Source organism: Heliangelus exortis, chromosome 12, assembly GCF_036169615.1.
Source record: "Heliangelus exortis chromosome 12, bHelExo1.hap1, whole genome shotgun sequence".
NCBI lineage: Eukaryota > Metazoa > Chordata > Aves > Apodiformes > Trochilidae > Heliangelus > Heliangelus exortis.
The window spans coordinates 1542729-1567157 of NC_092433.1; the positions used below are offsets into that span (position 1 = coordinate 1542729).

Sequence of the window (24429 nt, forward strand, 5' to 3'; positions counted from 1 at the left end):
GAGTTCTGTTTCCTTTAGCTGATAGCAGTGTTGTTATTCCTTGGTTCCCCCTTCTGTTTTCTCTTGTCAAGAGACAAACTTTACCAGGAAAGGAAGACTAACATAGTACAGTGGTTTAACCTTTAAAACACTGCTGTCTTGTGTTATGTCTGTATTTCAAGTATTTTTTCACATGCTTAGAAATAATCTTGATCAATTAATTCTATGTATTTTACATTAGTGTTGTTTCCCCTGTACAGAAACACAGTCAGTAAAACCAAAAAGGTTTTTTCTAGGTTTTTTTGAAAGCTAGAAAATTTGCAGAGGTAAGGAACACCCTTTGCCACAGAAAATCTCAGCTGAAATGTAGTCTAATAGTTCCAAAAATCCTGGTGACTACTGGGTATCTTCAGGTAAGGAAGTAGGAGGAAAAGAAGGTTGTGTGGTTGTGTTTTATGCTGGTACCCTGGGGAAGAAACTTGATTTTGCCTCTCCTTTGTTGCCCTTTTGTAACACAGTGAATTCCAGCAGTCTGCACTTCCTATCAGTACAGACTCCTTGGTCCTGGCCACAGGATGTGTCCCACTGCTTGGGGACAATACAGATTTTTCCTGGGTGGGTGGGTGGCTTCCTGCTGGATCCTGAAGAGCTCCAAGCATCACCTTTTTGTGACAGTAGTGTGGGGCAAAGCTGTGTAGAAGTCTTGAAGAGCTACAAAGTGTTTCCAAATACTTCATGCTTTTCCTCCTTGCTTCACTGAAGGGCCACAGTTTTGTCTTTAATAGAAGAGAGATCATTATCACTTGTTTTTTTTAAAAAAGAGTGTGTGAGGGTGTGCTCCAGTGAATTCTTTTCTAGGCATGAAGTATTCTCTGTGTGTGTGTGTGTATATATACATACATATATATATATATATATTTATATATACACATAAGATTCCTCCAAACAGCTTGTGTGAGCATTCTTTGAGTCCAGCCACAGATGGTAAAAGGAGTAGTTTAGACATAGAGCTAGCTCTAAACCACAAGAAAAATTTTCACTGGTCTGTCGTAGTTGCATTTTAATTGATAAAAAGGCCTGTTGTCTGCTTTGTAATCAAAATAATTAATCTCTAACCACTCCTGAATGTGCCATTTTACTTAATCAAAGAACACTTGATTGCTGCTTTTGAGTCATAGGCATTATTAGATAGGCAAAGCATAATGTCTGGCATTAAAAGCCAGCAGATTAACTTCCAGAGAAATCTGTGTCAGATGCTTCTTGCTCTACAGAATGTCTTAGTGGGAGAATGTTCATAGTTTTTGCAAATTATCATTCTGCTCCCATCATTATTCACATAGTCCAAATCCACCTTGTTTATTATTGTTGTTGAGAAAACTGCTGCTGTAAAGAAACAGTACAAATTGGAAGATCAAAGGAATTATTCAACCTCATTGGCTTTACCTTCAGTACTTGTTTACTTTCTTGATAAGAGTACATCTGCTTATAACATTTTTGGCAGAATTCCTGTTAGTGGCCATCTGAATGTGCTGCAGAAGTTATGCTTGTTCCCTTTGAAGAGGGGAAAACCTTTCTCCTTGATCTAGAAGGGGTCAAGTCAGCCAACCCCCAGCTGAAAGCTGTATTGGAGCTGCATCTGTGTATGGCAGGTGCTATATTTGTGACATGGAAAAGAATGGTAATAACTCCTCTGGCCAGCAGAATGAATTATCTACAGATGACTGAAGAAACTGGGACATATCTATGTGTTTCATTTCCCTATCCTTTCATTTCTGAAGGAGTCCTAATACATCATTTGTCTTTAGTGTTCAGTGTTGACAGCAATTTAGTTGGTGCTAATGCTCTGATAGCCTGTATTTCTCTTCTACTTTTACCTTTTACCTTTTTTTTTTTTTTTGACTTGTATAAAAGGGTTATGTGGTGTGGGAGTGCAGTGGCAAGATACCTTTCAGTTGTTCAAAGTGTAGCACATGTAATTAATAACAATTTGTAATGAATAATGATGAGCATTCTTAATATAAGTGATGGGAAAACCAGCTCTGACAATGCCATTGAAAGTGCTGAAAGGCATCTTTGTGTAATCATCTTTCTTGGAAATGGCACCATGCTTTTCTGGTGCTTTGGAAGACTTTTTAATAGAGAAAATGAATTGATTTGCAAGTAAAACTTTATCAGAAAAACAGGTTGACTGCAGTTGTCTGAACAGGAGGAGGTATAAATCTGGTCTCAAATCCCCAATATTCGGATGCACCTAAGGGATGCTCTGATTACTTCCTTGTTTTCTCACTCCTTGAGTGATCCTAAATGCTTGGTCCAGGCAGGCACCTTAATTTGATGAATAAATCTATTGTGAGAAGCCTCCATGATGACTGCAGTGCAGGTGGGCTGCTATGGAGGGGTAGCTGAGCTGCCTCCAGAAGCAGCAATAATGCAGTTGTGTAACTCACACCAAGCAGTGTCTCTGCTTTTATTGGGACTCCAGGTTTTCTCTTAGTGCTGTGCTGTGCCCAAGGCTCCTGCACCCTCTCCTCTCAATCACTGAATATAAATATAATAAAAAGAAGGGGTGATAAAGGCATTGTGGGTGTGCATCTGGTTCCCTGCATTTGGAAGAAGATGCTGGTGGTTGGGATCTGCCTGCCTGGCAAACTGCAATAACTTCAGTTTGTTAAAGCTCTTTCCTGGGAGATCTTCAGCCAAGCTGCAGGTCATCCCTTGGCAGGCACTGGCTGTGGATATGACTTTCAGACAGCAGGATGCATGCTCCCCTAGCCAGCAAAGCTAAATGAGGACAGAATTATAGCCCTTTTTCTTTGGAGGGTTGGCTTAAAGTGCATGCAGACTTTTTTCTAGTGGTTGAGAGGGATTCTCTCAAAGGGAATAAAGTTGTTTTCCTGTGCACATCAGCTGAGAACCTTCCCAGTGATATTCAGTCAGAAACAGAAACATAAGGAAGCACAGAAAAAGGAAGTTCTTGTTATCCTTTGATCCTGGAAGAAGTAGTAGTGTGGTAAAAATTCCCTACTGGTGTAGCTCATCCTGTGATGCAGTCAGAATCACAGATATTCTTGCCAGCATCTGATATAACAGCAAATAAGCAGTGGATCAGACCTCTTTCCTTTGCATTGCTAAAAAGGCTAACACTCCTGCTAGACAGTTTGGGAGGTTTAATATTAATGCTGATTAATATTTCTTACATGAAGACTTGCAGTCCTCTGAGCTTTTGAGATATGTCCAAGTTTAGTGTTTCAACACACACTGAACAGCTGTGTTAAATTTACTGCAGTCCTTTGTACTAAAAAAAGGTTGGAGAAATCAGTCCTGTCTGTGTACATGGGATAGTCTGGCAACATCCCTTTGTTGCAGTGACAGAAATGTATTTATAATAAATTCTAGCATAAATTCTAAAAGCTTTTTTTTTTTTTCCCCCCTGGGAAGGATACACATGCACATTACTTGTGCATGTATTACTAAGCAAATGTGTGAAGCTTTTGATGAAATGTCTTTGGGTGGGTAACTTGTTTCCCCATTCTATTAATTCTCTTTTAAATGTGGATTTTAATGAAAAAGCTTGAGGAATGTTTTTGACTGGAATGAAAATGCTTCATAACTTTTTTTCTTTTTTCTTTTTCAGTCGGTCATTTATATTCTGCAAAGACTAGAATAGCACTGTGGGGGGAGCACTTAAATGGGAAGATATTTGTCATTAGTCACACTCTGAAATTAAATTTCTGATACGGAGTTTTTGCCTTAGAAATAACTTGAAAAAAATTTGCATGCAGTGAAAAGTACATGGTGGGGGAAGCTGTTGAACAAGTTACATAAAAACATTGTGTTAAATCCTCTGTAAATGAACAGAATCTTTAAAAATACTTCTTCCTGAATAAATTAAAAACCCCATACTATAAAAATTTCAATGCCTCCTTTACCACTTAGGTGGATTTTTTTTTCTTTTAACAAAATCGCAGAGTGGAGATTGAGGTTCCCAGAACTGCTGTTGAGTTTTCTAATGAGAAACTGATCCTGTGTCTTGTTAGAAAATTCATGTTGAACATTTACACATATTAAGAAGTACAAAGGAGAGAAGGGGGCCATGTCTAAAGAGAACCATTTGTTGTGCAGTGGGGGAAGTAAAGCCCAACAGTACCAAGATGTTCAAAAATTTAGGTGGAAGATCTGCTCCACCATAATGGCTCCAGTGGACAGGGGATTTCAACTTGGGCATTCTGTTTTGTGGAAAGGTGCTGAAATAAATGAAATGGCATAAAAAAATGAAATAAATCAATGGTGTATCACCAGGGCTGGGGTAACAGGACCAGTCCTGGCTGATGAGTTACTGCTACTGAGGGAGAATGATGGGCTCCTTCCTGCAACTGGTTTTGTTTCAAAATGCTGCTAAAAGGAAATATCTATAGAGGGGCTGTGTTCCTTAAAACTGTCACTTGTTGAGATAAGTGAGCAACCTGTATTTCTTTGCTAAATCAGGTTTGCTTATCCCCCCTTGGCAGCCTCAGCTGTGGTGCAGAAGGCTCCAGGCATTGCCCTTACCTGATGCAGCACACAGCTGATAAATTTGTATTTCTCCTGCATAAACTTAATCTTTTTGTTGACTGCAAGTACACCTCTTATTCGTAGCCATCAAAGCCTATGGTCACCTCAACTCTTCCCCCAAAATGTTTACAAATTATTATTTTCTTTACACCCTCCCAGCCCCTTTTTGGCACCTAGCTGAGAGCAGGTTTGATTTAGCTGAATGAGCCATGTGGTGTGAATGTGTCCCTGCTGTCCCCAGGCAAGGCAAGCAGAGGTGGATGGCAGCAGCTTAGCAGCCTGTGGCTCCTCCATCTGAGTCCCTCCTTGGGTGCAGTTGGCCAGGCAGGAGTTGGCTACCAAGCTGCTGGCTCATGGGGAGCACTGCTGGTAGCCAAGAAGCCTGACATGGCTCAGAAATGTGTGATTTCTAGCAGTGTTTGGTTAGTCCTCAACTTCTTTCAGAAGAAAGAATATCTGTTTTTTCTAATTTAAAAAAAAAATTACTTTTTAAGCACAAATGAGCACAAACAAATGTTTTTTTAGGCTTTGTAAGAGGTGAATCTCATTCCTTTTTGAATGAGTTTTTATAGGATGCCCAGGCTTAAATGGTATAAAAATGGGTTTAGATCACTGAATTGTTTTCTGGGAGAAAACAGATGAGTATCTGTGTTAAATACAGCTGTAAAGCTCTCCAATATCAGTTATTTTTATCTGAGGTTTCTTCTAGCCCAGATCATGTACTCTAATCAGACAAATTATTAACAGAATTGGTAATAACTCCAGTTTATGAAGTGCTGGTAAATACAAGCAGTGAAGGAGTTGGCACAGAAGCTGAGTCATATTTGGTTTATTTTCTTTGAATTTGTTTGAGTTCTGCTACAAACTAGCCCTGTTGGTTAGTAATGAAATGGAATATTTAGAAAATCTAAGTCTGCTGTGTCTGTGGTAAAGATGGTTCTGTGCCTGTTGTGCTGGGAGGTGTTTTATAACCAAAACAACTTCAAAACAACAGAAGTTCAACATCTTGGGATTTGAATGATGTTGAGCCCAGTGAGGGCTGGACCTCACTGTGCATCTTTTGAAACATACTGCTTTGATTTCAGCATTTAAAATCTTTTAATACCTTTTCATTATTTATTGTAACACTGAATACCTTGGGGGACCACAGTAGCAAAGTGCCTAAAAGACACTTACTCCCTGTTTTAAATCTACCATACATAGCCTTGGAATAAAGCAGATAATACACATTAATGTCTTAAGCTGCCAACCATCCCAAATGCAAGTTAAGTTGTCATCTAAAAGCACAACTCTACCTGCTGAAATGCAACCATCAGATTCATCTGGATCTATTGTGTCATTGGGGTAAAGTTGTCTGTGTGCTGCTTTAAATGAACATAGAGAATAATTGTATGAAATACTTGGGTTGGACTTGATGATCTCTGAGGCCCCTTCCAACCCAGCCAATTCTGTGATTCTGTGATCTGGTGGATGGAAGTCATTATTTGATCCTTAGGTGTCAAATGCCTTTTTTATCATTCTTACTCTTAACTGTGTCTTTGAAAGATAAGGTAAATTTAAAAAAAATGCCAAAACAGAACCTCAGCCCTTTTTCTCTTCTCTCCACCAGAGTAACATTTTTCTTTTTGACATTGTACAGTAACAAACTCTTTCATGATCAGCTCTGCTGTCTTCTCCTTAGCATCTGTGAGGGCATCAGGAATCCCAGCTCTCCAAGTAAAATGAATGGGATTATTTGAATTAATGCATCTGTAACTTTGATGACCAAGAAAAGAGGTGATGTTGTGTGCCTGCTGCCCACAATTCTTCAACAGCTTCAAGAGCAGCCCAGGGTGCCTGGATTTTCACCTTGGTCTGAGTCACTTTGATACTGAAAGCACCAGGTTTGCACTTTTGGAAATCTATGAGTGCTGTGGGGCAATATGTTCTGCTCCCATTTCTAGCTAGGTCTTGTCTGAGAGGCAGAACAGCCTCCTTGGAACACCCTTGACTCATAATTGAAGAAGGAAACCCATCGCTTGCTGCTTTTTCAGCTCCTCATCTGATGAGATGACAGTAGATGTAGCAGAGCCACTGAGAGGCTTTACTGCCTGTCTTTCTGACACACTGAGCTAACACATAGGCTGTCAGTTTTGTTTCGTAATACTATAATTATACTGAAATCCTCAGGAACTGTAAGAAGGATACATTTCACTTTGTAAGCTAAACTTGGAGTAATACTACATTTAGGGAAGGGGAAAACAATTGAAGGTGTAGTAAAGGTCTGTACCACTACTGCAGGGGGTGGTAATGGAAGACAAAACTCCTCACAGAACCATTTGATTAATCAAGTAATAATATCTTCTCTTCCCACAGGAACTGGTCTCTTGGTCTCTTTTCCCAGGCAACTTGGTCTCTTTTCCCAGGCAACTCTCAGCAAGACAAGAGGGCACAAGAGGGCTCAAGTTGTGCCAGGGGAGGTTTAGGTTGGACATTAGAAAGAATTTCTTTCTGGAGAGGGTGATCAGGCATTGGAATGGGCTGCCCAGGGAAGGGGTGGATTCTCCATCCCTGGAGATATTTCAAAAGAGCCTGGATGTGGCACTCAGTGCCATGGGCTGGGAACCACGGGGGGAGTGGAGCAAGGGTTGGACTTGGTGAGCTCTGAGGTCCCTTCCAACCCAGCCAGTTCTATGATTCTATGAATCTGTTTTCCAAGTATCAGTGTTGTTTGTCTTTCTTCTTGTCCACCCTGCCTGGCAAACACAGTGATTCCATGTCTCTCACACCTTGAATTGCAGGTGTAGCCTTTGTTTAGGGCTCTTGCCAGTGTATGCACATGATGCATCATAAATATGATATGCTGGAGTGCCCATTTTAGAAAAATTCTTTCTTGCTTTACCAGACTTTGTTTCATTCAGTGTTCAAACATGAGGAAACTTCACCTTAGGATGCAAGAGCCCCATGGGGAGGGGCTTTGAGGACTCTCCCAGTGCAGATGATGAAAGCAGTGAGCAGTGGGATGCTTCTCCTCCCAGGAGAAGCCCTGCTACAGCCAACTTCTTTCCCCCCTGCTTCACCCACAGCTCTGCCATCCTTCATACTGATAAAAGCATGAGGCTTGATTAAAAATCTTACTTGTGACAGCCTTACAAATTCAGTTTGTTGTGTGTATCTTAGAAGATGTTACAGTGTAGGACCTTTACAGATCAAGGAAGATGAAATTTGATGATGCTGCAGTGAAGGGATCTTGCTGGAATTTGATGTAAATTGAAAAACACAAAACAACTTCAATCTGCCTAAGCTACAATATGATTTTGGCTTTGTTCAGAATCATGCCAAATACTGATGTCATCTTTGTAACTATATTAAAAAATGTTTCTGTCTTTACAGACATCATTCTCTGTATTTATAAAATAAGTGGTGGTGGACAGTATTTTTTTTCAGCCCAATCTTCGTGGATTTGTGCATCAAAATCTCTCATTGCAGCCTTTGCAAATTAAAGCTATCTTTTGGGAACTACACCTACATGTTTTGTCCATTGGCTGTAAAGGTGGACATCAAATAAAGGAAATAATGGAAAATCTTAACTGTCAGATGGCAAGGGTGCACATACAGAATAGTGGAAAATACTGCAACTGGAAAAGTGCTTTTTAGGTGTTGGAATAATTGTATGTTGCTGGAAGCACATGAATAGAACAGCTTGAACAGTTTTTAAGGAATGTTGCCAGATCTTATCACTGCAGTCATGCATATAGATCAGTGATCCCTGTGCAGCACCACAAAATGTGTGAACGAGGTCCACTTTCTAAAAATAAACCTGTTGAGTGCTATTCCTAAATTGCCCTAGAATACTGGCAAAGTGATGCAATGTTATCAGTACAAAATAATCTCCAAAATGAAGTTAAAAAAATGTGTTCAACATTGCAAGTGAGTTTAAGAGAGGATTTAACAAAGACACACCCCCCAAACAAAAAAAAACAACCAAAAACAACCCTTTCATGAGTACAATAGGATGAAAATACTGAGTTCAGAAGAGGACAGGGCTGGTGGTGGTGCAGTGAACCAATGAGCATGTGGAGCACATGTGCTTGAGTCTTTTCAGAAGGCCCCATGTGATGTTTTACAGGTTTCGTTTGGCACCAGTAAATCTGCAGCTGATTCATCTCTTGTGTATCTGCCACGATTTGTTCCATCATCCTCAGATTAGTTCATTAAACTTGGAGCCGGTGTAGTTCTGCTCTTGTATCATTTTGCAGGAAGTATTGATGATTCCTTCTGGTTGTGTGGAAGCACCTGGTTTGGGGTACAGTTCCTGCAGTGTGCTGGAGTGGATAGGAACCTCTGTGGCTTCCATTGTAAAGCCAGTTAAGCAGCCCAAAATATAAAGGGAAGTATCTGTGGTGGTTTTTTTTTTGTTTTTTTTTTTAATAAAATTATTTTCAAGACATATGACAACAGGTGAGAGTCACAAAGGTGTTTGAAAGAGGGATGAAAAAAACCCTTTTCTCTCCCATCCCTTCCCTTTTATCTCATAATCTTAATCCTCTACTTAATCAAATTTCACTTGTGCCCCAAACAGAGTCTGTTTCCTTTCTTGTAAGTAGCTCCTTTACTGTTTAGGAGCCTGGCACTGCCACCTCTGTCACAGATTCTTAGGATATGGGATAAATGGGAACTCCCAGCAAAGTCTTGACTTTGGGAAGATGAAACTGTTCTCTCTTTCAGGAGCAGTCTTTAAAAATCAATAAACTACTTTCCTCTCTAGCAAATTTGTTGAGTATCAATTTCTGTATGATTGTTCATATTTTCAGTGAGCTGTAACAGATCTACTCAGTTTCTGCTCCAGCAGGAGCTGAAGCTATTTAGGGAAACAAGCCAAGCACAAAGGTTTTTATTTAACAGTAACTTCTATATGAATCTTTATTTCTTTTGTGAGTGACTGGCTTTCTCAGATCAAACTCCTTTACAGGGAATGTTGCAGCAATGTCTACCTTTAACAACTGCACTTTTCCAGAACACTGGCAGTGACAGAGGAAAGCATAAAGAAATATTCACCTGATGGAGCCATGAGTTATCCCAGATGAAAGCATCAATGCATTTTGAAACTCTCATTGGTTACTCAGGGTTTTACAGTTTTATAATCCTGGGTGCTGGATTTTGTTCTCTTTCCCAGTCTGACAAATTTTGATTGAGTCTTTATAACTTCAGAGAAGTAACACTGAAAATACTTTTTAAGGCATTTCTTGGAATTTATCATCCCAGTATTTGAGCATTTTTATGTCACCTTCTGAATTTATACTCCAAACCAGTCTCATAGGAGTGGAAGTACTTCACTGCTCAGGCAGATAGAGGCAGGAGGTTTGCTGCAGTACCTGATTGTTAAGCAGAAGGACACTTTTTACAATAAAATGTAATAAATAAAAATGTAAATAAAAATAATAAAATTAAAATAAAATAAAATTTAATTAAATAAAATTGAAAAAAATAAAGAAAGCTCTGGGAGCCATGGTGTAAGCAGCCCAGAGCTCAGTATTCCCATCATGGTGACTGCATCTGTGCCCTGAACTGGGAGTCCCCATTCTTACCCATTTCAGTTACTTTACATCAATATAATCTCTGCCATTAAAGCTGTTTTGACTTGTACTTTTAAAGCAGTCCCACAGAGATCTTCTTCCCCTGATGTGTCTCCCTGTTTGCACAGTTTCACAGCCTTCCCTGGCAATGGTACCAGAGGCACAGATTGCACTGCCAGGTTCTGGAGGAGATGGGACTGCTTTGGCTTCTCTCCCATGTTGTGCACTCAATTCAAGATGACAGAGCTCTGGTTTTCAGCCATTTTCATGGATTCCCATAACGGGAAATCTTTGGAATAAATGTGAAAAAGGGATGTTGGTAGCCCAGGCAGTGGAGCAAGGTGTTTGACTTGGAAGGACTGCAAAGTACTTGTGTTAGCATAGGATGAAAGGAAGATATTTTGGTCAGGTGGAGTAATAAGATTCCCTGGCACTTCAGTCAAGGGGGTTTGTCTTTTTGTTATTCTTGTTTTTTTATCTGGCCAAATTTCAATTCCATTTAAGATGTGTCACCTACCTAATTTAGCCCTCACTGTTCAGTAAGTTGTATCCTCCTTTGCATTTCTGACCTGACCAGTTGTGCAGTGAGACTCAAGTTCTACAAATAATTGCTTCTTGGCTGTTTAATAGAATAATGGACATCCAGTTTGTGTTTTGTTTTGTTACATTCCAGTAGTTCTTGGACAAGTTGAAAGAGCAGTTGATATTGAATTTATATCTTTTTCTTAGTGCAGCAGTTATCTGACTAGTGCTAAGATGCTTTGTTTAACAAGATTTTATTATTATTAAGTTGTGTCTTTACAAATACAACACACACAGTGCTACATTTCTCCTTACAATATTACATCTCTCCTTGCTTAAAATCATCCCCAGAAGGTTCTAAACAGATTCTTTGTTCAAAATTTAGTAATCCTCTAGTCAGGTTTGTGAGTGACAGAGGTGTCTAGATATTTGTTGTGATGTAATTCCTGGAAGAGAATTTTTTTTCCATCTCCTTCAAAAGTCACTGAATAAAACTGCCTCATGCAGAGCATTACTAGTATTACTTATTTACTAGACTTTTCACCTTTAAAGTACTTGTTTCTACAGGTCAGTTTAAGACTTGTGGACCTCAGTACTACTATAGAAATAATAAGTGACAACAAATATTATTATTTGATTGTTGACATTTTGGTTATTTGGGAAGGTTTGTTAGATTTTATTTTTTTTAAAGACTTTTAAGTTTGTAGTTGGGGTGTAAGATAGAAGGGTTGATGTAAATTGTTTTAATTGTGCAATAAAACCATCTAGATCTACATGAAACCAGATGCTTTTTAATGGTAGGACTTCTCTTTTTCTCTGATTTTGCATTCATTGCATCCAGTCACCATTTGTGTTTCCAAAATTGACTTTTTTCTTTTTTTTTTTTTTCTCAGGGCTTGCATACTGAGGCACCAGGATTGCATTGAGCTGTGTGCCATGTTCAGGGTAAGCCTTGTTTCATCTTGTTAAATTATGCACATCACCATCCCTGGAGATACTGTGTTATTCTGTCAGTCATTTCAAATAATCATAAACACACTGACAGTACTTCTTTATCAGCTGTACTCAATTAGTGACAAACTGGAAGTTTTAGAGAACATCCAAGGCAAAATTAGTTTTAAAAATCCATGATAATGACCTCCAAGTTCCAATGCTAAAGACTGCAGACAGGGCAGGACAGGGGCAGCTTTGAAGTTTCATGCTGTGGCATCCTAATTGACTGGTCCCCAAATGGCAGGATGCAAACAGTTACACAAAAGGCCCAGCTTGGGGTCTAACAAATCCCATTTTGTCCAGGCTCCATGTCTTCAGGCTCTTTATCTATGCTAAGTAATTCTCCATGGCTGCCAACACTTTGGCACTTCTAAAAATAACTTGGTTAAAAATATTTCATAAACTCATTTTGTATAGGCAGTGCGTGTTTTTCTGTTCCCCTTCTGCTCCAAATATTATCAGATTACCACTTTCATTGTGGATATTGCATGAAAATAAACCTCTTTTTTAAGCCTTACATTTATCAACTGGTTTTCAGCTGTGTTCTGTTGGGTTTTGAAGGTATTAAGTCAAAAAAACACCTCTTGTATTTCTGTGTTTACTGATTCATATTTCTAAATTATTTTTACTCGAAGTAGCTCAAATCCTCATGTGGTTCAGCCCCTATTTTCTTTTTTGTTCCTACTTCATAAGTTCTCTCTTTCCTGCCAAAGGATGTCTTTGCTTCTCAGTGACCTCTGCCTCTGAGACCAGAAGTTAATAAACAGCTTTCCCTTGCTGATGGCATCACAAATGTCAGAGGAGTGGCCATGGCTTTAAGGGACAGTGTTTTAATCTTCTTCCTTAGTTCTCTTAAATTCAGTCAGGCATTGAAAATCTGCCTTATTAAGCTGTCAAGGTAATCAATAGCTGCATTCAGTTAATCTTCTTGGTATTTCTGAGAGTCCAGTCACACTCATAGATGTGCTGCTGCTTCCTGAGTAACAGTGTTTAATCCCAGCATTGTCATCACCCTCTGAATGAGCACACTTACCTGGGGGAATAGTTTGGCTTGCAGGGTGTTGAGGAGCCAGCAGGTAAAGGTTTATGTGCCTCTCTGCAGCTCATGACCAAGGACAAGCCCTTGCTCAGTTGCAAATTACATTTAATTGCTTCTCATCACTCTGCAATGCTTAATGCAAGAAGAGAAGCTGGACATCTATCAGGTCTTTTAGTGCCAAATTTCTCTATTTCCAGTTTTTTGTTTGCTTTATGTACATTTCCCTTGTTCTAGCAATGTTTTTTGTGCCATGCATGAGTTTTTTTTTTTTTTTTCCCCATCATCTCCTGTACAGCAGAGTGATATTTGGAGCAGTTCTGCTATTGTGGTGGTGTTTGCTGGATGTTTGGAAAGGCTGTGAGGATCTGACTGCCAATTTCATTAATCTGGAAGACCCAGAAAGACAGTTAATGGCTCTATTAATAACTCCACTTCCTCATATTCTCAGTTTTAAAATAGTGGACCAATATTTTGTGCTCTGAGGTATGATGAAAGTGTCTTTCCTTTGAGAGTCCATCTGCCAGTAATCCTCTGCAAGCTTTGCTGTAAAGCAGAGGTTCATCATTTTTTTTTCACACAGTTACTGTGTAAAGCCCCAGGCTTGGCATTGCCTTGCTAAAATACTTTTTTCAACAAATACAAGAAACCCTTGTAATCTCCAGGGCTTATAGTTAAATTTTGCTAATGCAAACTAGGCCAGTCTGACAGTATTTTTTAAATATTATTTAGATTTCTTACAACACAGTTTATCAAGGCTAGTGCTAAACCCCAGGTGAACTGAACTACAATGTTTTTGATTTTCATGGAAAAATTACTTTTATTCTGTCCAATTGTTCTTACTGGTTTTGAGAGGAAGAAAATGGTGATTAAACCAGGTTATTGAAAACTCTGCACACAAAATACTTCATGAAAAAGAATTATAAATCTAGAGTAAAAAAAATTCATGCAGTCAGGTAAAATTGATGCTTCCTTTTATTTCTGATTTTGACAAGAAAAATTAGGATGAAGTAGCAATCAGAAGTCAATCAAAGCTATCAAGACAACTAGTTGTAAAAGAAATCAATTTCCAGTTCATACTTTCAGAAGCTGCAGTGCAGCTTTTCCATTTGTACTGGATTTGCAAAGAATTCTGTCCTGTACACAGAACTGCTGCAAAGACCAGTGGACTGCTTATTGATTGTGAATCAAGGGAAGGTCAAACATCTAGGCTTGTAAATGCCCAGTTAATCTTTTATTATCTAAAATATGTCCAGTATAGATGATGCTGAATATTTTTTCCACAATAGTTTTATCAATTTACATGCTTCTAATATGATATAAAAATACTGAGCTTTCTTTGTAAAGTCCCCCATTTATTTTCAGATCTCCATGGCACTCTAAACTGAACCTGGCATTATTATTCACCTTCTGATGTATGGCTTATCTGATAAATGTGGTTTGCAGCTTGCAATTACTTTGAATCATTTATCATCTTTTGTCTGCTCTAATGTAATTTTTATTAGAATTCTCTTGAAGAATGCACTTTGAATTACTGAATAGTGTGGGAATGAAACATGGGAAAGTGCAAGGAGTGGTTCCTATATTTACTGAGTTATGATCCTTACTGTATGGTTGCCTTCTGTCTCAGGCTTCCTGTGGCAAGATGGTTTTTTTAATTGACCTTTTAAAAAAGGCTGTGTATAACCAAGAGTCACACAACTTCTGCAGAGATGGGGCTTTTGATTGCAGATGTTCATAATTAGATTAATTTGCAAAGTAGATCAAGCTAGTGAAGGAGGGATGGAAAACTGACTGAGAGCTTATCAAATTAGCTAAGTAGAGCAATTAATCAGACAGACCTTAGCTGAATGGTTTCTTTTTTTAATTATCATCTTGAACAGTGTGCAGTGTTCTTCAGCCCCCATTACAGGAGGCATTTAATGTGAAGCTGCATTTGGGGAGACAGTTCCCTTGTCTCTCCTCCTTGTGACATGGCTGTCTTGGAGAGTGTCAGCAATGGTAATAAACAATACTACAAACATTATACCACTTTCAGAAAGCCACTGACATTTCCAATGCAGAGAGCAGTGTCTTGGGACTTAAAAAAAAATAAAAATCTGGGACCTGCCCAGATATTTTTGTATCCAGGTAGCACAGTCCTGCCTACCACGTGTTTCATATTTCTGTTAGCACCAGTGTATTTACACCAGGAGTTCTAAATGGCATAAATTCTCATGGGATAGTGCTGTACACTCAGTAATAAGTATAGTTTTGCTGTAAGCCAGAAAAAAAGTTATTTTTGGTTTTAATTATTCAGAAGTTTTTCCATACTGAACTCTTAACAGTTGGCTGATTTAAGTCTCACATCATTTTAGAATTATTATTATTATGGACTAAGAATGGTGTCATTTCAGTATACTCTCCTTTCCTGTGTAAACCCTGTGCAGGGGGGACATACCATGGTATTTTATCTAATCAATTAGTTATCAGTGAAAGCTCTTCAGAAACTTCTGGTTGCATTGTGGTTGGAATTAGCCATTGAAGTGACCTTCAAGTGATGCTTTTAACAAATTCCTGTGATTTCTAAGTAAATGGATTTGATTTTGCAGTGTTAGGCAACTTGACCCAAATTTCCTCCTTTCTGAATCCACTTGAAAACAAACTTGTATTTTAGATTATCTTCTGCCTTTCTCTGCAGAAAACAGCAATTGCCCCAAGACTGCACAAAGCCTCCTTCTCCTTGTGCCATTTCACAGTAACCACACTGGTAGTTGTCAGGTTTGGCCCTGACAAACTGTGCCAAGACCTTGTAACACTGACACTGAATAGAGGGAAGTGATAATCTCTCCAGTCACGACCTTCACAGTTACCTTTTCTTTCTCTTCAAGAGGTTAAATTATTTCCTTTCTCACATCCAGGATGAATCTTAAAGCATTTCAGAGAACCACGAAGGATGGGCATTAGCACTTCTTACTCCAAAGCTGAAAAAAAGATGATTTCCCCACATTTAGCAGTGTGTTTTCTACATCCAGAAGTGAGAGAAGTGCTGCAGCACACTGATCTTTGACGTGACTTTCATTCTTTGCTTTCTCCTGTTTCTCCTGGTGACATAAAATCTGATGACAAACTTTATTAATGCTGAGCCCCTGCCCTTGTGTGCTCCCCCAGACCCACTCACTGCAGTGCTCTGCTCTGCTTTGGCTGCACCCAGCACAATTCCAGAGGAATGGTTGTTGCACAAGGGAAGAGTTTTCTTGGCTGTTGATACCCAGAGCTTGGTACAGAAGCACATCTGACATCACAGTGCAAGAAGAGAATTATGGATCCTTCCTTCAGCACCAGCACTGCTGACAAGGAGACCTTCCTTAGGCTATTTCTAAACACTGAGCTGCCTCTTCTGCAGAGCTTAAATAGAGATTTAATGTAAATTTTGAACTGATGCTCATTCCTGGTGCCATCTGCTCAGCTCTGCTAATACACTTGTAAGCTATGGGTCTTCCTTTAAAAAATACACAATAAAGACCCTGGCACATTACCTTGGGTCATTTATATTTGAGAGTTTTTTCACAGCTTAGAATACTGTTCTTTTCCCCTCTGTAAAACTGGTTTTTCCCCTTCATAAGTCCTCAGCCACTTTATCCTAAATATCCAGAAGCAAAATTCTTAACCAAGGTTATCAGCTTGGGTCAAGCTTTTCAAAATTTGGACTGATATTTTTGTGTCAGTAGCACTGAATGCTTAAAAACCCCAAATGTCCTCTGTTTAAGAACTCTTTTGAAAATCACAGGATCCTCGAACGGGAGGTATTGGGGTAATTATTTCAGGATTTTTGTAGATTGATTGGTGTGTTTGTCTTGAGAAGATAAAGGATAGCTCTAAAAAATGATTCTTGTGACGTGTAAGCTGCATTTTCTTTTATATCTTTGGAAAGGTAGCCTCATTTATCTGATGGATTTTTGTCACTTGCCTTGATACTTTAGTTTCAACTGATATGGAAAACTGCTAAAAGAAGCCTGTAAATAGAAATCATTAGCACCACCACCACCACTCCCTTCCCCCAATGTTGCTTTTTTGTGCTTGTTTAAATACAGAATTGTGAGATCTAAAAGCACTTTGAAAATATTACAGACAACACATATGTGCTTTTGAGATGCTTGAATCTGAGCAGTTATGGGAATGCTTCTTTTCCTTGGGAAGGCTGGAGGGCCCTATTAAATGTGACCTAAATTAGGAGTATCATGAATCCAAGGACTTTCTCCTGCTTCTGTGTGGTCTCTCTCTCTCCAAACAAGTGTGAGGTACCTGGATGTGACTGATAGCTGAATCACTGCAGGGGAAGGAATGATGGATGACTTGTAAAGCTCAGTGTTGCTTCTGAAGAGCTTGTTCATGCACAAAACCCTGAAGCATAGAACTCAAGGATGATATTTTTCTTTGTGTAAGCTTGAATTTGCTGATTTTTTTATTTTTTATTGTCACTTTGTCAAACATAAGCTGAATGTGTACACTGTGTTTCACTGGTAAATTACAGTGTTGGTAGCAGGGTGTGTATTTCTTGTGTAGGAATCAACTTCTAAAAGCACTGAGACAACATGATCTTAGTTCATAAACTATGAATATCAGGGCTGATTAATTAAAAGCACTGGTTCAGGATTCACAATTTGAGGGGAGTTCAGTTCATTGCACCACTTTCTGAAGAATAAGCAACATTTCTCAAGTGGGAGGATACAGCAGCTTCTATGTAAAAATATATATATTGGGCTCTATGTAAGAATATATAGACTGGGAATCCAGGCAGCACAGTTTGAGTATCTGGTAGAAGATTTCACTGAGAAATTAAGATGCAAGATGAGAACTATGGTTAAGCATTCCTAAACTTGCTTTGGCAGTGGCTTACTTCTTATGTGTAAAGGATGTGTTTTGTCCAGGATTCTTGATCAAGATAATTGTTATTTTTGGTGTGGTAGTTGTTTGGGATTTTTTCCCCTCCATGAAGTATATTATTTGTCTTTGAGAACCTTGTTGTCATGGATGAAAAGCTGTATTCAGTAAAAAGAAAGCTGAATAAAATCCCTTTTTTTAATGGTCTGAGGTTTATGGCATAAATACCTCTACTTCTCAACTTTTTTTTTTTTATTATTTTTTAAAACATGCTGTTTTCTATCAAGTGAGAATATTTTTACATTTGCTTAAACACTGCATCAATATTTCCAGCAAAATACTTTTCCTCAAATTTCCTTTTTAATAAAATTCAGCCTCTTTGAACTCCGCAGACCTCACCATCTGTTACTCAATTTTCACCCCATAAAATTTTGCTGACATCTGTTTAATCAAAAATATTTTTATAGCCACGGAGAAATGGAGTTCAGACTTGGTATTATACTGTTCCTATATGCCAGAGAGAAAATAGGAAAATAATGAACAGGAAGTAATGGGAGAGAGAAGAGGAAAACATGAAAATCAAGTCTGGGAGAGCTCTCAGCTGCCTCTGGAGGTGATGGTCTGAAGCAGGAGCTCTGGGGTTCTTGGTGCCATGCAGGGGCTTCCTGGGGCAGCTTTCCCTGGCTTGGGCTGAGCAAAGAGCACTCCTGTGCCCAGGGTTTTGGGGTTTGCTGGGCTGGGGTTAGAAAAGCAAAACTGATCAGGTTGTAGAAGTGTGTTTGTGTGCCCTGCTGTCCCCACCTGTGTTCTTTCTGCCTTTTTCTTCCTCAGCAGGATGAGGAAACTCTTTCCACCATTGGAACTCTGCTCTCCATCAGAGGCAGGACACCCCTAGGACATGAATGAAGTAATAAAAGTAGAGGAGACAGATGCTCCTCTTTGATTCATCTCCCTCTGGTTTTCCTGTTGCCCTCTGGGGCCATGAGCTCCCTGGTTTCATTGCTTTGCTGTCAAGTGCACATCATGCTGGTGGCTGCTGTGTTAGTCACTACAATAGATGGAGTGATAATTATTAGGAAGATCTTATTTTTAGTCTGTTTTTTTAAAGGAAATGAGGCATATGCAATTTCTGCCTCGGTGTCAATCTGTTTATTTGGTTATCTGGCAAGCTGGATTTAGGAAGTTTTCATCAGTATTGTGCTCTGACAGACCCTTCCCATCTCCCATGTGGCATAAGAAATTAACTTTATTCTGAAGCAATAATTTACAAGATCTGATAACCAAATAGCTGTGGTTTTGCATTGTGCCTCTTGGTTATCATAATTTTTTATCAGTTAAATGGGTTGGTTGGCTGGTAATATGTTACACCAGAAAATCTTGATTTTGGAGAAGTGTCAAAGTGTTGTGGCTTTTCTGTGGGTTTTCTCTGCTGCCCTTGGGGTTGGTGTATAGGGGGACTTTATCTTCCAGATTGATTTAGCTGTTTTCTGCAGGTTTATAGTGTTTTGTGTGCAAACTGAATTGATCTTTACTGGTGAATAATAAATTTAGAATATTCCCTTTTAGTTGAATCTTCAGCACAATATGCTGATTATCTTGAATCCAATGATGGAGAGCAGTGCTTTTGAAATTCTTCATACAAAACCTATTATCTGTGCATTTAGCAATTACATATGTATTATTAAACTGAAATTGGTGTATGATATTTAAAAATACTTACCTTCTCTGTCCTGAATGAGGAAGTTAAGACTTTTTTTATGATTAGGTAGACAGAATTGATTTAAATGAAACATGAGTATCAGTTGGAAATGCTTGGAGCCCTTCTCTAATTCTTTATCCATAAAATACACCATTTATCTACCTTTACGTTTTCTTTATTTAGCTTTATTAGGGTATCCTTGAAAGACAAATTCCTGGAAGTGTTCTTTGGTTTTGTGTTTTTTTTTGTTTGTTTGTTTGTTTGTTTGTTTTTTTTGTGGGTTTTTTTTTTTTTTTTTTAATCTTTAATCTATTTAGAAGGAATATATTTTAGCTGGTCTTTAAAAATCCTTGAGAGCAAAGAAAAAGAGAACCTGGAATGACTCTATTTCTTTCTTTGGGGTTTTCTAATGCTAGATTATGGGGGAGGAGCTTGTTTTCTGGACATTTTGCACTTTGTTTATGATAGTGATTGTGCTGTATAAGTTTAAACTCAAATTCTGACTGCAGAACCTTGGGGCAAGGTGTTGAGAATGGAATATGCTGTTTGTTTTGTGGCAGACAAAACGAAATTGCCATCATATTTACTTCTAACGAGCTCAGCAAACTAAAAAAATAAACCAGCATGTCTTTTAGCATGAATAATGAGTGCTGATCTTTCAAAAAAAAAAAAAAAAAAAAAAAAAGAACTGAAAAAATTGAAATTGATTTCTTTAGCTTGCATTGGTGTGAAGGTTTGGTGAAATTGAAAATCCTGGCAGTGCAGTGAAACAATGCTTTTAAACCTCACTGGGCCTGAACTGATGCCTGAGTGTTGTATCACCTGTCAATCCCAGCCAGGCACTGCTATTTGTCACAGAGGAAAAAAAAAATCTTGTAATTTTTTTCTTGCTTGACTTTATCTTTTGCTGACATCGAGGACAAAGCAAATTAAGCTGAAGCATGACAGGAAAGCTGCTGGGCACAAGGCAGCAAGCTCAGGCTTCCATCTGATGGAGCAGCAAAGGTACCACAGCACCGTGCCTTGTTCTTCCTCCCCAGTGCATCAGTGGGGAGGCTCCTGAGGTGTCCTCGGGGACAGGGGGATTCCTGCAGGAGCCAAGTTTCCCACCAGAGGCTGATCCCTGCTTGGCAGATTGCTGCTGCCAGAGAGCCAGGACTGTGCTGCATTGCAGGTGGAGCTGCACTGAGCAGGAATTCTGTCCTGCTCCTATTCCTGTTCCTGTTTTGCCTGGATTCTTCCTTTACTCAATTCTGTTCCATTTCTTGTTCTTAGTTCCAGTTCTTTTTCTGTTCCAAGATCACTAGAGATCTTGAAGATGGATGCACCAGACTATTAACCTGGTGCAGCAGGTTTGGGGGGACTTTGGTGGTTTGTTTTATTTTGGGGGGTCGTTTTGGGTTTATTAGTGTGTTGGACATTAGGAGAGCTGTCCTGAAGGAACCTCTCATGAATCAAGTACTGCAGCAATCTGTAGCTAAAGGACAAATAAGGACCCTGAGCCTCTGGTATTCACACCTTGTCCCTTCAGTGCTGGGCAGTGGGATGAGGAGTTTATTCAGTGCTCCATGCTGAAACTCCTCAAGACTGTTTTAAGACAAGGTTCCTGGTACAGAGCTGCTTCTGGTGTGACATGAAACAGTAATAACAGAATTCTGGCATTACAGAATGAAACATTTCCAAAATCAAGCCAGCTGGGAAGAATAAGCAGATAGGGGCAGACCAGAATGTTTCAATAATAAACACTTTGATTTATTTTAGAGTGGTTTGGGGGAGATGATAAATAAGCAGGAAGAACCAAGCAATCTTGTCTGTAAAAACTTTTAGTTTAGCAAGATAAATTTCCATTTCCTTAACAATACAGGCTGTCAGAATGAAAGGTTAAGTTATGTCATTAATTAAAAACTAATTTAGAAATTAAAAATCAACTGGAGAAATGAAATGGCTTATTATAAATGCTGCATAAGTGCTCCTAAGGTGCCTCTGGGATCAAGACTTATAATGATTTGTTACTGAATTGCTGATGTTAAGAAACCTGAAGTTTCATTTGGAGTACCTTCCTGGTGCTACAGAATCTTTCCTGAAACAGAACATTTTCAAGGGTTTAGCTTTCAGATATTCAAAGCAGACACTCTAATAATAGTTTTCCTAATTATTCTCATTATTCCTACCTTAAATCTTGGCTGATTTTTAAATATCCCCTCTGCATTTTGTATTTGTGTAACCCATTTGTTTATTATTATTTATTATTTGTTTATTACAGTCTATTTCCCCTTACCTTTTCTCAGTGGGCAGCCTGTTTTTAGACAGTTTGGGGTAGTAAAATGTGTAAAAATCTGCTTCAGTGGTGATCCAGTCAGTGAAGGGGCACATTCAGTGCCATACAGGGATGCAGAGAGGTAAATTGCTGTGAGAAAAGTAATTCACTGTGTGCTCCTGTTACTCCAATAGGTATTTAAGTTATTATTATTGCTTTGCTATGGCATAAATTATGTTGTTCAGTAATTTGCTGAAGGAGCAGAACTTCTGATGATGTTCTGCACCCATGTGTCTGCACTGCACCTTAGCCCAAAGGTGGCTCTCTGTGGCCTTTGCTGGGCTCCTTCAGCAGCTTGCTTTCAGGAAAGCAATGTCATAGTTAGTAATGAACTGATATGCACTTTCTTCTCCCACTCAGCCTTTAAAAATTAAAAAAAAAAAAAAAGTATCTTAGTTTCTTCACACTGTGGCTTTCTCAAGCCCTCGACGTGTTTTCAAGCAGGACCGTGTGTTGTTTTTTCCTGCTCTGTCTCCTGGTTGCCAGAAAAAGCTTCCTGATGGAGCCTTTCAGAAAGTTCCCAAGGTTTTAGCCTGTAGCCTTGGTGTCACAGTTTGTGCAGTGTTTGGATTTTAAGGTGATTTTTGTTATCAAACCCACTTTTACAACCCAGTTCTTTGTATCACAGTCCCCTGTTCTCTTGCTTCCCACCCCTCCTCCAGTGCACTCCTGTGGTCTCTCTCCCTAAGGAAGAAGGTGAGGAAAAAGACATTAAAACCAAAAGTAATCTCTTTCCTCAATCCTGAGGGATTGACAGTTGAGTTTGCACCCACCTGCAGCTCATGTTTCTCAATTTTTCCCCCCCATCCCTTGTTTTTTTACTGCCAAAGGTCTGTGCCCAGGTGTTAGTGGGGTGAGCTCCAGAGGGCAGCTGAACCATGTTAATGCCATCTCCTTGGGAAATGAATTGGGGATAACTCTGGCTTGTGACAGGCTGGAACTCTGGAGCACTAAAGAATTTGGAGAATAAAATAGCTTGTCTGCACGAAGAAAACATCTCTGGAGGAGAATTTGCTGATTACTTTTCAGTTAGGTAAAAAGGACACAGTGACTCCACGTTGCACTTGCTTTGGTGGTGTCTGAAGAACCACAGGAGAAACCTAGAGAGAGGAAAAGAAAGGTGGATGAAGAGAAGAAATAAAGAAATTGCCTTTTTGGCTTAGTGTTGGTCTATTTATAAAACACAGATGTTGGCAGAATGTTCTTCATTTTTTGTTTAATTTTCCACCCCCACTTTGGCCACAGATTTTTGTCAGATTTGACACAGATAAATGAATAGCTTTAAATCCAGAAGGTATTTTTTATGGGTTAACTTTTATTCAAAACCATTTCTGATTTCTATATTTCATGGCTGATTTTAAAACTTTGCTTAAAAATGAAGTTAAAAATACGTGCAGAAATATCAAGTGTCCTTTTCCATTTTAAAGTTAATAGAAGGTAAAGTTAATGGGAGTTATTCACTTTACACTCAGGTATGGAAGAGAATGGGAGCAGTTTTATTTTTTTCTATAAGTAGTAACTCCATGGGATTATAATGTCATATTCCTTGATAATACATAAGTGATTTTACTCCTACGTGTACTTTTAAAAAAATGTAAATGTAGTGAGTCAGATTTGAAGTACAAAGGCACTGGGTGTTTGAAAGATTATTTTGCTTTATGCAGCAGAAAATGTTATTTGGTATTAAGTCCCAAAACTTTTAAATCATCAAAGTTACTGAAGTATTGCAGTAATTATAGTAAATACTGTGAATAAGCTACTCAGTTGATACCTATATTTAGTTTATGCAGAGAATTAAGGCACTTTTATTTTACATTTGTAGAATAATTTTAATTAAAAGCAATTAACTAAAATTATATTACTCCAAAGTAAATTGCTGCACTCCAAATTGTCTTTAAATGTACATGTATTCCATTTGTATGTGAAAGCTTACTCTAATTAAACTTGGATTTGTTTATATTCTGTAGGAAGTGCTAGAAATCTGCTCCAGGAGACCTTCCATGTGGATGGGTTTTACCAGATTGCCAAAATCTCAGACTTCTTTGCAGCCTTTTTTTCCCAAAGCATTTGGTATCATCACTGTTCAAGCCAGGATGCAGTACCAAATAGACCACTGTTTGGGCTCTAAATCTGTAATAATGTTTATGGTGTTGGTATTGTCTAGATGGTTTTTTTTATTTATTTAATATTTTATTTATTTAATATTCATGAAATACCTGACAGAAAAGTGCTCCTATAAATGTATGCAGAACTTCTACTGCTGTTTCTGAAGGATAACTGTGGCAGTGAATATGTTAATATCCCACATTAAATTTCTTCCTTTTATGCTAACATGATACCAGCATTGTTTTGGCATTAATAATTGATGAAAAATATGACCCAAGGACAGAGTGGTCTCTCTAAAACTTCATTAAGTACTTTATGTCTCAGCCATAGATATTAACAAAAAAAGGAATATTTTTTGCTGGAGCAACATCCCTGTGTATGAACATAGAATAATATGTTGGGATAATTGGAATTCACTTTTATGGTCTGAATGGTTTGGGAAAAAAAACATAAATTACCCAAGAGGCAGTAGATTGAAAGAGAGCTTTCTGCTGCCAGTAGTAATTAGAAAAAGTCCTTTCCAGTCAAGGGTGGCAGTAAGGTGGCCCAAATGTGTTGGCCACCACTCTTTTGAGAGCAAGTGTAATGTTTTGTTTGGATCTGCATTTCCAAAGCAGGCTTTGAGATGAGCAGCAGGATTTAATGGATGTTTCTCCTTTTTTTGTTAAAGAGTATTCAGGTTATTTAGAGAAGAAGAGTAAGTTTTCACATGAAGAAGTTTGGGCTCTCTAGTGGAACTGTAACTACAGTCTCATCTTCTCCCTCTTCAGGCAAAATCAATTATGTGTTCATTTGAAAATACCCTGTG

The 24429-nt window shown here is 38.6% G+C and overlaps 1 protein-coding gene across 24 annotated transcripts in view; it reads left to right on the plus strand.

Annotated features, from left to right (window-relative positions):
* Window positions 1-24429, plus strand: part of ATP2B2 (ATPase plasma membrane Ca2+ transporting 2) — a 408804-nt gene that overhangs the window by 94319 nt on the left and 290056 nt on the right. For all 24 annotated transcript variants that reach the window (XM_071755377.1, XM_071755355.1, XM_071755387.1 and 21 more), the window contains one exon: window positions 11501-11552. The gene's annotated coding sequence lies outside the window, so the exon portion shown is untranslated. The remainder of the gene's footprint in view (window positions 1-11500; window positions 11553-24429) is intronic.